We start from the raw sequence: 14,944 nt of genomic DNA, 5'->3' as shown, positions 1-14,944 counted from the left end.
GAATTAAGGAAGCTGCTTTTATGTGTCAAACATAATGTGGTAGGTAATTAGATGACTAAAAAAACCCCCGAGGGAAGCGTGGTGGATGTGACCAATGGGTCTATCCTATGAAAGGGTGGTCTCGGTTAGTCAAGAGCTTTCCTCAAAGGAAATGTTAACGAGAAATGTTAGGAAATGTCAGATGATGACCTTACACAATGTTGGTTAGAATCCTGATTCATACCGTTTTAGGGAACCGGAATGGGACTATGCCCTACAGGCAGAGAGGTCGACCGATGCATCCCTCTTGTTTCCCATTCTCTTTGAACCAAGTGCGGCATGAGTCTGCTTGGGTCTAGTTGTATCTATGCAAAGTGGAGCGGCTGTAGACCGATGCTAGAAGGCTATTAGGAAGACTTGACTGCTAGGAACCCGGACTTCAGGTTGATCCTAGTGGGAACGGCCGGATAAGTTTCGTTGCGAGGCAGAATCGAGAGACCCTAGTTGGCAAACCCTGTGTCATTCCTTGGGAGTGCCGGGTGGCGTCTTCTAGATTGATCTCTCGATGGGCTGCTAAGATGTGTCCCGCAATTTGAGGGGCGGGCATGTTACAAATAAGAAGAAGAAGACTCTAGAAGTTTCCTCCCCTCCTCCTCTTAGAGGGAGGTCACAAACGCCCTCCCTCCTTCACTATTTCCATAAATTACCATCATCTACTTTTCTATTTGCACAAGAGATTGCTTCACCAAGTAAAGAAAAGGCGGGAGATCGTTCAAGTCAAAGTCAATTCTTCCGTAATCAACGATATCACTATCCTCTTTGAATCGTGATATTTCCGAATCTTTTCCTTCCTCTAGCCCCACATTCCAAGTTCAAGAATGACCCCAAAACACATATTCTCCCAAGTGGCTGGGAAGGCCACATCCAGGGAAGGGGATTTGGACAAAGATTCCACCACAAACTCAAATGGGCTATCAAGTGTAAATAGCAACTAGCCTCCCCAAACCCAAGTACCATTATGATGCCTTGTCCTATGAATGGAATGGTAAATCATAATTATCATGAAAAATAATCATACTTTTGCACCGTATAATTTGTATAAACTGAAAGGTAGATGCATAGGTGTAAATCTAATTCATGATGGTCATGCTAATTACAGGTTGATTAACATGTATGGGCTGACTACAATACTAAGCTGATTAGTAAGCACAAATTTTGCAAATGCATCTTAGATTACTGATATGTAAATATACAAGCTCTTCAAAGGATTGCATCTTATAAACCATTAAAAAGAGTTAGCTTGCATTTATATAATGCATGATGGATTCATGTACTTTGCACTTAAAAATATAAATTGCAATTTATGATTATACATAAATTCATTGAAATGAATTTTCAAGGAATGGAAGTCTTGCATTGTATTAGGAAATCAAGAAAATATTGCATCTTGATTTGCAAGGCATCGTAGGTAGATTCGGTTGCAATACACAACAAAAATTCATCTTAAAATATAGATTTGAGATGTGCATACAAATTGTTAAATTCAATTGTAAGAAAGGGTTCGTTAAGTGAATTCCTAGATGGTATTGAAGTTAGGGTTTAATTGTAAATGAGCCAATTAATGCTCCAATCATAATTGACTTAGAATCAAAAATACGGTCATAGATCTCTATCCTAGGGATTAGCTCATGATAAGTCCAATAACGCTCTTAGAGGTATCATTTTAGACCATGACATAACTCGATGTCGATGCAAAAAATCCAAATGTTGTATCCACATGAAGGAAAGACAATTCTCAATGTGACATTCAATGCCCGCAATTACTCAAAGATTGCGAAGGGTTTAGGTTACTCATGGCTTGCAAGAGAGATGAATGAAAGATTTCTAGCACAAAATCTTGAGGGAATGACGAGATGCTAATTGGATGTAAGATCGATTACATAAATTCTCGTTCTTATTGCATAAGAATGAGGTAGGACACAAGGGTATTCCCTACCCCCACAGTGGGCCATTATAGTTGACACAAAGCAAGAAAAATTCGAAGGTTGAGTGCTAAGCATTCAAAAGGGAACTCCACCTTAGCCGGCATTACACTATTGTTTGGGGATTGAAATTTGGCAAGAGCCTGAAGCCTGGCAAAATCTTCATCTCTTAAAAGAAGTATGCATGGGAGATCTTAAAAGCATTTGGCATGACTAAGTGTAAGGAGATAGCTACACCTGTGGAGGTCAATGTGAAGTTATCCATTGAGGATACATCAGCACTAGCAAACATTGGAAGATATAGGAGATTGGTTGGTAGCCTCATCTAGTTGTGTGACATCGGGCCATATATTAGTTTTGTTGTTGGGGTTTTGAGCAGATTCTCAAACAAACCCTGATAAAGTCATTGGAAAGCTAGGATGTAGGTGTTCAGATACTTGAAGGAAACTCTTGACTATGCTATCATATACAGTAACACATGTGAGTAGTAGCATATCATGTACATATCATTGATTGCATAAACCTTACACAGACATGAAGATAGGTCTTCCAACCAATGACAAACAAATAGTTTGTGAGACAATAGCAATAAAATCTATGTTATAACCAAGGTATTCTCTGATTGTAAGAGCCTCAAAGCATATTAGATATGTGCCATAACCTCTAGGGTCGATACATGGTCATATGAGTGTCAACACTTGTACATACATCAAGTACTAGTGATAAAGGAGCTTCTCACACGTGTTGTAACCTACAAACAGACTTGTTTTGATAGTAGTATAAGTCCAAAACTGAGCATTCAGTGATCTAACCATTCATAAGACATCCCACAATCATGTGGCATCATCCAAGCATTACTGGCCAAAAACTCAATCTTCAATGAGCCCCAACTATCAAGGACAAGCTCTCATAGACTTTATGATAGCACCCTACCTATCATATATATTCAACAGATGCACTTTAGCTCACTCTCAATATGCTCAAGTGTATGTGATTTATGTTATGCTATTTTCCAAGCATCTGTTGATGCTTGAGTATGCCAATGCTAATCATTTGATGGTTGAAAAATCCTTACAATTTCAAGTAGACACATACGCAATTTATAAGTAGTTCATGATGATCTTAGGATGGCTAATTAGGTGTTGCTTCTCATATACATTGTGAGCACTCCATTGAGCACTGAAGAGTGCTTGATAAGCTCCATAATGTAGGCCAAATCTTCACAAAAAATCAAGGCACAAGATGCTTGCCTTCTTGACTAGTTCCCATGTGACAAAGATTACAGGTGCAGATTTGAGAATATCACATTGATATGCTTATATCAATGTTGGTTGAAATGAGCCCATCCAAAAGATCCACCTTGAATTCCTCAATAGGCCTTGAGCAAGCCACACAATGAATGCATGCCTTTCAACTGATGCAATGACAATCCTGAAGTGAATGATGCAGATCAAGTCCACCTCCAATTTTTAGCTCTTGCTCATTTTGACACTGAGCTCTTTGTGTTGATACCATGTTCAAGGAGAGGGGAAGAGGCAGATAAAGGGTTGGAGCTACTAATTGAGAGCAGTGTAGACTCTCATTCTCATTATTCATTCATTCTATGTAACACTCTCTAAAGTTTAAGTCACACAAAACAAAAGATAAGATAGGTCACAACTGACCAAACTCATTATTACAACACACATGTCAATGACAGCTAGCTATAGCTGTACAAATAGGTTGTCCATAAGTACTGAGCTTGAATCTAAAAAATAATTATGTGCAAGTTTTTCCGGGCCTTGGGTTTGTAGGTAAAATAGTAGCTTGGCCAAGAGTGTGTGAGCTAGTCATGATGTGGGATTGCACTCAACTAGGATAGCTCTAGCTAGGTTGAGAGTGGGTAAACAAGTAGGCAAGTAGGTTATCTAGGTAGTTAGATTGAGGATGATGTGGCAATCCAAGGAAGTGGGTAGGCAAGTAGACTAGCAAGCTTAGACAAGTAAGGTCATGCAATCCTAGTCTTAGGCTTCAATTCTCCAACAATCAAGTAGATAGGATATCAATTGTGTGCAAGTAGCCTAAGTAGATGGGAAGAGCAACTAGTCTTTTAATGAAGTGGCAAGTAATCTAAGGTAGAGAGGAGGCTTGAGTTGAGTTGGCAAGTCCTACAAGATAGGTAAGCTTAACATTCATGAGTTGACCATCATTCAAGGCAATTGTGGATTGCTAGGCTAGGTCTTTTTTTTTAAAAAACGTGTTGCCTTATCTCTTTGATGTGTTTGTAGGTTCTTCTTCCTCTTCATTTTTGGCTATGGCTATCTATCCTACTTCTATTTCTCTTTAATGCTATAAATTAGCGAGGTTTTCATTTGAGGGTGGGTATCTCAATAGCTGTTAGATATGCTCAATGCCCCACCCTCATAAGGTGCCACCAATGATCCATGATGCTCAAAGTTGTAAGGCCCCCATTATGAGGAGAAGCCATATGTGAGCCCAGACATTGGTTGAGTCCTGACTTGTATGTCAGATGAGGTCTATGTGATTGGATGGCAAAAAGGTGACTGTTGTGGGTCTAATCTTTGGGTTAGACAGAGTAGTTAAGCTGGTAGCAACTCGATGCACATTGCATCGAGTTGCAGGGTAAGTGAGTTATCAGGGGCCCTAGCCAATGGTAAAGGCCTAGAATATTCCCTAGCCAACTAGTGGAGATGCACATAGAAGGTCAACAGACACATGTGCATATGGAAGGTCAATAGATACATGGGCACATGGAAGGTCAATAGACACATGGGCACATGGAGGTCAACAGACACAGATGCATATGGAAGGTCATCCATCATGACCCCCTTCACAAGCTATAAAGGTAAACCCCTTAACAGCCATCAATTATCCATCTTTCACCCAGTCAGAGTTGTTCCAGCTAGTCTTAAGCTCTTCACCTATCTTCTGTCTAGATCGCCATCTAAGCTTCATAGTGGAAGCGCACGGGTGGATAGAGCCATCTTTGTATCAGTTGATGGAGATAAAGAAATTTTGTTATTCTCCTCTTATCTATTGTGTACTCTCTATCTCTTTCTCAGATTCTGCTCATTGTGCCATGTAATTTTTACATGGTATCAAAGCCCAGGGTGCTCTAGGGATCAAAGAGTGCACAAGAGGCAAAGGCTTCAACAGCAAAGAGGAACAATGTTGTCTTCCGGAAGCGGTGTTGGCGCATCAAGAAGTGGTGCAGGAGGTGGTGCTGCTGTACCAGCTATTCAAACACTGAGGATTCGTCCACCAACCTTCAACAAAGGAAAGTTAGATGGTACAAACTACACCTTGTGGAAGTTCAAAATTACAACTATCCTTGATTCTTATGAGCTTTTGGAGACAGTGTTGGGGACTGACGCAAAACCACAGCCTATCCCCGACCCCATCAAATTCTAGTGTGATGATTTCTCCAAATGCAGATCTTCTACGAGCTTGGAAACAAAGGAATGCAGATGCATTGTGTGCCTTAGTTACAAGCTGTTATGACAGTGTTTTGACTTTGATTTAGCATACAACCAAAGCATCAGAGGCTTGGAATGTACTGAGGAGTCAGTATAAAACACGAAACCAAACAAGGATTAAAAACTTGGAGAATCAACTAGCAGCGGAGAAGCTTGCTGAAGGAGAGACGGTTGAAGCATTCATCACTCGGATTAAGAATCTGTGTCACCAGATGGCTGGCGCTAGGATACAAAAGACTAGCAAAGAGCTAGCTCGTAGATGTCTTCGAATATGTCTACAAAAGTTTGATGGACTAGTAACTGCCCTTAATACTCAGGTGAGACCTCAAGCTTTGACTTTTGAGGAGTTTTGTGCATTATTGATGGAGGAGGAGTTGAGGCTGAAAGCCCGAGAAGGAAGCAACAGTGGAGATGTTGCATTCTCTGCCAGTGAAAAAGGGAAAGGTAGTTCCTCCACCAAAAATGATGGGGACAAAAAGAAGAAGGGCGGCAAGAAGAAGTTTCAAGGAGAGTGCTTCTACTACAAGAAGAAAGGACATGCGATCGCAGATTGTCGTGTCAAGAAGGCAAATGAAAAGAATGGTACCCTTAAAAGTAAAGGGGAAGAGACAACCAATACGGCTTAAGCAGAGTTGGAGTTATTCATGGAAACGGTTGAGGAATTATGCTCCTCGGCGCAATAAGAATCTACCACTGACTCATGGTTGTTGGATAGTGGGGCCTCCCATCACATGACCAATAAGAAAGGTCTATATAGTTCTATATAGCGTCTACAAGAATCCATCACTATGATGGTTGGAAATGATGCAAAATGCCCTGCTGTGGGCATAGGTACTATTTCTTTTGTTGCTGCAAATGGTGAAGTCAAAAAGCTTTCAAATATGTTGTATGTTCCTAAAATTAGGAGAAATCTATTATCAGTCTGCCATAACTGATCTTGGTCATGAAGTGAGGTTCAAGAAGACAGGTGAAAAAAATCTTGACAGTGCTGGCAATATTGTTGGCAAAGGAAAAAGAAAGAACAACATGTATGAGCTAAGTGCTCTTACAGCCACCGCTGGAGTAGGCACAAATAAGCTTTGGCATGAAAGGTTTGGACACATCGGATTTGCAGTGTTGAAGGAGATGCAAAATCAAGGTATGGTTGTTCACCTACCTACAGTGAGGACCGAATTGAGGGAACCATGTGAAGCTTGTATGATGGGCAAGCAACAGAGAAAGGCATTTCCATAGGAAAGCAAGAATAGAGCACATGCTCCTCTAGAGTTGGTGCATGCTGACTTGTGTGGTAAGATGCCTACATAGGCTTTGGGGGGATCTTCTTATTTTATGTTGATTGTCAACGACTGCAGTAGGAAGATGTGGGTGTACTTCCTTCGTGATAAGGCTCAAGCTTTTGGTAAGTTTAAAGAATAGCTAAAACTTGTTGAGAATGAAACATGGAAAAGTGTGAAGAAGTTTAGAACAGATGGTGGTGGTGAGTTCAACTGAAAGGAGTTTGAAGACTTTTGAAAGAGCAAAGGGATCAAGCGTCAATTGACAGCGCCTCACACACCTCAGCAGAGTGGTGTTGTGGAACGCAGGAATTGCACCGTTGTGGAGATGGCAAGATGCATGCTAAAGGGCAAGGGATTGCCTAACCATTTTTGGGATGAAGTTGTTAATACTACAGTCTACATTCTAAATCAGAGCTACACAAAGGTTCTCAAGGAAAAAACACCTCATGAGGCTTACACTGGTAAGAAACCATCTGTCTCACATTTCAGAATTTTTGGATGTGAATGTTATGCACGTGTTCCAGATGAGAAGAGAAACAAGTTAAAACCAAAAAGCAGAAATGTATCTTCTTGGGTTATAGTGATGAGCAGAAGGCTTACAAATTATATGACCAAGAGGCAAAGAAGATCATCGCGAGCTTTGATGTGGTGTTCAAGGAGGAGCCGCATACAATGGAGGAGGAGAAGGCAAGTTCTTCCACTTTATCATCAAGCGAAGAAGTAGTCCACTATGAACCTGTCCCGAGAGCTATCCCTATCCTTAAGGAGGAGGAAGCATCATCTTCACATGATGAGGAAAAAATTCACCAATCTGACATCACCCCATCAGAAAAGTCATTGCCACGTTGGGTGAAGCAACTCTATGACCACAATAATCCTATGCCTACATCTGTTGAGGAGAAGGCAGACGGACCAAGAAGGTCTCAGAGAATAGAGGAGCAAAGGAGGGCTTCTGCTCACATAGTCAATATGGCCTTGATGGCTGAGATTATGAGAGAAGTAAAGGAGCCAACTAACTTGGAAGAAGCACTTGTATATCCAACATGGAAGGCAACTATGCAAGCCGAGTATGACAACATAATGAATAATGACACTTGGGAGCTAGTGGATCGGCCAGCAAAGCAGAAGGTTATTGGCACCAAGTGGATCTGGAAGGTAAAGTACAAGGCTGATGGTACCTTAGAAAAGTACAAAGCCAGACTGGTTTCCCAGGGATTTCCATAGGTTGAAGGGTTTGATTTTCAAGAGTCATTTTCCCCAACTGCTAGAATGACCACTATTCGCACTTGCAGTGGCCAGTTTATCAAATGGATGTTAAATCGGCATTATTAAATGGTGACCTCAAGGAGGACGTGTACATGGCTTAGCCACTAGGGTTTGAGGCCCCCCATTCTGAGAACAAAGTGTATAAACTGAAGAAGGCATTGTATGGGCTAAAACAAGCCCCTAGAGCATGGTACCAGCGGATAGATAAGTTTTTTTAAAGCTTAAACTTCAAAAGATGTGCCTCAGATGCTAACTTGTATGTTTACAGGGATGGTAAAAAGTCTGTAGTGATTGTCCTATATGTGGATGACCTTCTTATTATAGGTGACTATGAAGATATGATCAACCAAACTCGAAAGGCTTTGAGTTCTAAGTTTGAAATGCCAGACTTAGGCTCGCTGCACTATTGTTTGGGGATTGAAGTCTAGCAAGAATTAGGAAGGATCTTCATCTCTCAAAAGAAGTATGCATGGGAGATCTTGAAGGCATTTGGCATGACCGAGTGCAAGGAGATAGCTACACCTATGGAGGTGAATGCAAAGTTATCCATTGAGGATACATCAGTACTAGTAGACATTGGGAGGTACAGAAGGTTGGTCGCACAGTCTGATCTACTTGTGTAACACCAGACCAGATATCAATTTTGCTGTTGGTGTTTTGAGTAGGTTCTCAAACAAACCTCATGAGATTCATTGGAAAGCTGGGATGCGGGTGCTCAGATACTTGAAGGAAACTCTTGACTATGGTATCACATACAGTTCCGAAACTTCTCTTGTGGGGAATTGTGACTCAGATTGGGTAGGAGATAGTGATTCTAGGAAGTCTGTTTTTGGTTATTGTTTCTCTTTAGGTTTAGGAATTTTCTCTTGAATTAGTAAGAAGCAGCCAACAATGGCATTGTCTTCTACCAAAGCAGAGTACAAGGTAGCTTGTTTTGCTGCATGTGTAGTATGGTTGAGAAGGATCCTATGGCATATGGGAGTGCAAGATGAAGAACCAACTGTGTTGAGATGTGACAATCAGAATTGCATCACCATTGCCAAAAATCGAGTGTTTCATGCACACACCAAACATATAGAGATCTAGTATCACTATGTGTGTGATTTGATCGAGGATGGGATAGTGGAACTAGTCTACTGTCCAACAGAGGAGAATGGAGTGGATATCTTCACCAAACCACTTACGAAGGATCTGCTTCAAGTTCATCTTCAGAGACTTGGCATTGGGTCGAGGATATAGTTCACCTATGGGTGGACATTGAGGGGGGGTGTTAGATATGCTCAATGCCCCACCCTCATAAGGTGCGACCAATGATCCATGGTGCTCAAAGTTGTAAGGCTCCCATTATGAGGAGGAGTCACCATATGTGAGCTGGGACATTGGTTGCGTCCTGACTTGTATGTCAGCAGATGAGGTCTATGTGACCGGATGGCAAAAAAGGTGACCATTGTGGGTCTAATCTTTGGGTTAGATAGAGTAGCTAAGCTGGTAGCAACTCGAGGCACATTGCATCGAGTTGCGGGGTAAGAGAGTTATCAAGGGCCCTAGCCAATGGTAAAGGGAATATTCTAGGGAATATTCCTTAGCCAACTAGTGGAGGTGCACATGGAAGGTCAACAGACACATGTGCATATGGAAGCTCAATAGACACATGGGCACATGGAAGGTCAATAGACTCATGGGCACATGGAAGGTCAACAGATATAGGTGCATATGGAAGGTCATCCATCATGACCCCCTTCACAAGCTATAAAAGCTAAACCCCTTAACAGCCATCAATTATCCATCTTTCACCCAGTCATAGTTGTTCTAGCTAGCCTTAAGCTCTTCACCTATCTTCTATCTAGATTGCCATCTAAGCTTCACAGTGGAAGCGCACGGGTGGACAGAGCCATCTTTGTATCAGTTGTTTGGAGATAAAGAAATTTTGTTATTCTCCTCTTATCTATTGTGTACTCTCTATCTCTTTCTCAGATTCTGTTTGCTATGCCGTGTAATTTTTACAATAGCATCTTATTGATGGAAGAAGAAGAGGATGGGTATGAGATGGTGATGTAGAGAGAAGAAGCTTTCAATTCTCCATATATATTTAGATTTTCTTCACATGTGCAACATGGGGAGACTCTTATTATTTTCAAGAGCTTCAACTTGCTACTATCATATGGCCACCTCTCACATAACCATGTCAAATGATCTATGATATATCATTCCATGCATGAAATAATATATGGAACCAATATATCAATCATATCAAACAAGAGCGTACATTTGTTGTAGTTGCTTACCAAGGCTTACAACTACTTACTAACATATCATGTAGAAAAAGGAGTATTAAGAAGAATTACTCTCTTGTTTTTTTAAACATGTTTTTTGATATGGAAACTTCCTACCTTCAGTTTTTGAACAATATTCCAAAGCTTCTTTTCTCTTTTTCAAATATCCCATACCATTTGCTTAAGCTACAATGCTTTTTTTCTTTTTGTAGCTACACAATGGTCTCTTTGTTGCTTTCTAACTTACTCAAACATTGGTTCATGGCATGCTTCGAATACATGTTTTCCTTCTTGAGAAAATCCTTCTCTAACCACGTGACCTTCCCATCCACATCAAGACAATGTGTCTATCCTAAAAACCCATTGTACTCATTGATAGATGAAGTGAAAGTCTTGTTTCCCTTATGAAGTGGCTAGTATATTTAACATCAAGCTCAATGTAAAGATTTAAATTGCTCTCCTTCTTCGTACACTTTTTCCATTTTCTAGAAATGTAAAATTAAATATATTAGTTTTCTCTTACAAAAGAAGAAAAGCAATGGAGAATAAGTATTATCAATACAATATTAATGCCTTTTACAATAGGGGGTAAATGAAAGAATACAAAATGCAAGTGAAAGAAAGTAAAATGAGAAGACAACTAGAGAAGATGATGTGAAAATTCCTTGTTTATTATATATTTAAAATATTTAGCTAATGGTCAACATTTTAAGATGTGAGCGATTGAATTCCACCTTCTTTATGTCAATATTTTCAATTTTTACTCTACCATTAAAGTTATGAAATATCTTCATTCAATGATAGCAAAAAGTAAAAAGATATTTGAAAATTTGAAGCCAAAATATCAATAATGAATTTCCTCTTTTTTGTGAAATTTGAGATTCTCTTTATCTAAGATAAGTTGTCATTTCGTAGAACGTGTGTTTTTTAGTCCAAAGTAAACAACTATCCTTTTTACAAAAAGATGATGAAGGCTTGGTTGTGATGGAAGAAGCAAGAGGGAAGAAGATAGAAGTAAGAGTTGAATACATGAATATGAGAGATTCTATTGACTTTACACACTATATGCATAGGGTTTCTTGCATAGGTAGCCTCAACACTTGGTCTTTCTTAAGTCCAATCATCCTCTCTTTTACATGCGGTTGGCCTTTAGATTTGTACTAGAGACTTTATGGAAATGCACATGGACTTGTGGATTTACATAGCTTGTGGACCATTTGTGCATATATGAATAGAATTTCAAAAAATTTCATCAATGGCTTTGAGAGACCTTAAAATTTGATGGGAGTGAGCCTAGCTCTCACTTCATTATGGGATATATATTATTGTATAATATGATAAAATGTAGCTTAAACAGTATGATATCCTTGGTGCCTAATATTTTCTCTAACATTTTCAAAATTTGCTACCATGATTTCTAGCACCTTCCTAAACTTTTCAACTAAATTTCTTTTAATCCAAGTCCCCTTCTTTTACTTTCCTAGCCTCCATGACTCCTTTGACCTTATCTGTGATGACCACTTTGATCCACCCTTAACTTTGATCTTTTACATTCTTTTTGTGACCTTCTCTATTTTGGATTAACAATCTAGGATAGTGTAAACAAAAGTTTCCCTTTGTCGACTCACGTGTTATAAGAAGTAGAGCACATAAAATGCAAGTTGAATACTTGAAGTAGGAGAGATAATAACATATATATACTAAGTACTAGCTTTTAGGAGTGAGACAAAGGTGATCTTGAGGGGATCACTCATAAATATATAAATCTATCACATATATTCAAAAGGGATTTTCAAAATCTCAATTTAGAGCTTCTCTTTACATATAGAGGGTATCATTTAATGGGGATCTTCACATATTGAACATGGTATGCTTTATTAATGATAGATTCATAGATAAGGGGTTTTTTAATTAGGCCTTGAACACATGTGATAGTAAGGTTTTACATATAGTGAAACCCTTGAAAAGGCAATTAAAGAAGCCAATGTACTCCTCTTCTTTGTAATAATTTATTTAGTATTAAGATTTGTCATACAATTTTGGAGTTGGCAAGCTCAACCCGTATTTGGAATGAGAGATGGAATGTGTTTCATTAACCAATCCATATTATTTCCTACATCCTCCACCCTTTGTACAAGGATACTAACCATATGAGTGATAGGAAGTTGATATCAAGCTAAACTGAGTACTTGATTGAGCCTTTAACTCTTATCAAAGAGATAGTTAAATTCTTCTCTAGTTTATGACTTATCCACTACCTGTGTATTAGATCATCAAAATGACCAATATTTAGAATTTAATTCTTTCCTTAATTTAGTCAAGACTCAAGATGCTTTGCTCGGAGTTGGTGTTATTAATTAAACAAAATTGAGAATGAGGCAATCTTGTTCATGCATGAACAAGATCGCTTTGCACAAGAAGTTTACGTAAGAGAGGAGATGCCTTGTTATGTCTTAGTGGGAAATAAATAGATGTATAATATCGAATGTGTAATCATTGGTTCTCCATGTGCTTTACCAAGAGTGTGCAATTGCTACAATAAAGTGAATTTGGAGTATATGCATTGAGATGTATTAGATCATCAATGAAAAATAGCTCAAATTTAACTTTTTCATTCATTTAGTCAAGAGTCAAGATGCAGTGCTTGGAGTTGGTGTTGTTAATGAAATAAAATTGAGGATAAGGCAAGCTTGCTCATGCATGAACATGGTCACTTTGCATAAGAGATTACCTTTAGATAAGAGAGGAGATTCCTTGTTATTTTTTGGTGGGAGATAAATGGATGTCCAATATTGAATTTGTAATTCTTGGTTCTCCATGTGTTTTCTTAAGAGCACACAATTGGTGCAATAGAGAAAATTTGATGTTGATATATTGTCTATTAGACTACTACTACATGCATGTGTGGAATAATAAAATAAGAGGAGATGATGTGAAGCTACTTCATGGAAAAGTCTATATGAGATACTATTCACTTTTCTATCTCACTGTGTGTATGAGTTAGAGAAAACATAATAAAGGATAAAGAAGAAACTTCAGTATCTCACTATGTATGGGATAAAGAGAATGAAGCAATGAAGTACAAAGAAGAAGAAGACTATTGAGCCCTCAATCTTGCCCACCTAATCTATATCATTTTCTCTTTTAATATATTCATTTGGTATCATATCAAGAGTGCAATTGGAGCATGAGGCACGAAGAGTTAACGTCAAATGCAATCAATCTATGCTATCTAAGAATGGAAGAGGTACAAACTAGAAACTAATCTCTCCAATTTAAGCAAATAGGTACTTAGATTGTGAAAGCCGTTAAGGCTCAATCTTGTGACTATCACATCCAAAATGGAAAAAAATTTGGCCAACCATTGAACGTTAGAAATAAGTGAAAGTGGAGCTAGAGTGATATCATAAGAGGAAGTGAGAGCTACGGAGGCTCAACCAAGAGAGACCAAGATAGTATATGGGAACTCCAACACTCATAGTGTGTCACTTGCCTTACCTTATTCTATTGTCATAGAAAGAATAAATAATAAAGTCACAATGATGAGTGGCCATCACCTACAATGTATAGGTGTGCAAACAATAAGTATAAATAAATGTTGGTGGCTAGGCATAGGCAGCTTTTAACCCCCGATACAAAAATCCTCACATCCAAAGACATGCAAATGTGCATATGAGGGAGGTTTACTAAACCATAACTCCTCTGAAACTCTACCATCAAGAGTAGTGTATGGAAATCTATTAATCAAATGAAGTGTAGTAGTAACTACTGTAGCCTAAAAATGTTCTTGTAAGTGTGCTTGACTAAGCACATTATGGAATCTTTCTTGAATAGTCATATTCATGCACTTTGCAACACCATTATGTGGTGGGGTGTAAGGGGAAATTAGTTAATACTCAATATCCCTATCATCACAAAATTGCTCGAATAGTTAGAAAAATATTCATCCCCATTTTCAAATCATAGGTATTTCAGCCTATGCCCAAGTTGGTTCTCAACTATAGCAAGAAAGTGCTAAAACATAGACAAGACTTCTTATTTTTACTTTAAGGGGTAGGCCCAAAACTTATGTGAGTAATCATAAACTAATGTAATGAAATACTTTGTACCACCTAATGACTGTGACAAGGCATGGGACCACAAACAACTGAATGCACAAGAGTCAATGGCTCACCCACACATGTAGAATCAAAGTTTTTATGAGTTACGAGGCTACCATTTAAACAATGATCATATGAATCAAAACATGAGTAGTCAAGAGGCGTAAAATGCTAGTATAAACAAGTGAGTACATTCATTCCTTTAAAGGACATATGCCCAAGACAATGATGTCAAAGAGATATATCTAGAATATCAATCACAGCTAGAATATGATCAACATCTCTAGATATAAGCAAGGAATACATGCTGCTAGAGCCTTAGCACCTCTAGCAAAAATGAGGTTGCCATGTGTAATCCTCCACCTAGAATCACCAAAATATACATGATACCTATCATTGTCCAACTATCCATAGTCAAACTGAAGACATGATGTACACATGTCTCACAAATGGAGAACGAGTAGCAAACTACAGTCTCACATCACCAATGCCAACAATATCATGTACGCTATCATCACCTAGCCTAATTGAACCTATAATAGTGATGTAGGTATAAAACCAATGGCGATGTGGGGTAACAAAAAAGCAAGC

Source organism: Lygodium microphyllum, chromosome 14, assembly GCF_053477565.2.
Source record: "Lygodium microphyllum isolate KBCC chromosome 14, Lygodium_microphyllum_v1.1.10, whole genome shotgun sequence".
Taxonomy (NCBI): Eukaryota; Viridiplantae; Streptophyta; class Polypodiopsida; order Schizaeales; family Lygodiaceae; genus Lygodium; species Lygodium microphyllum.
This window is presented reverse-complemented; position numbering follows the sequence as displayed.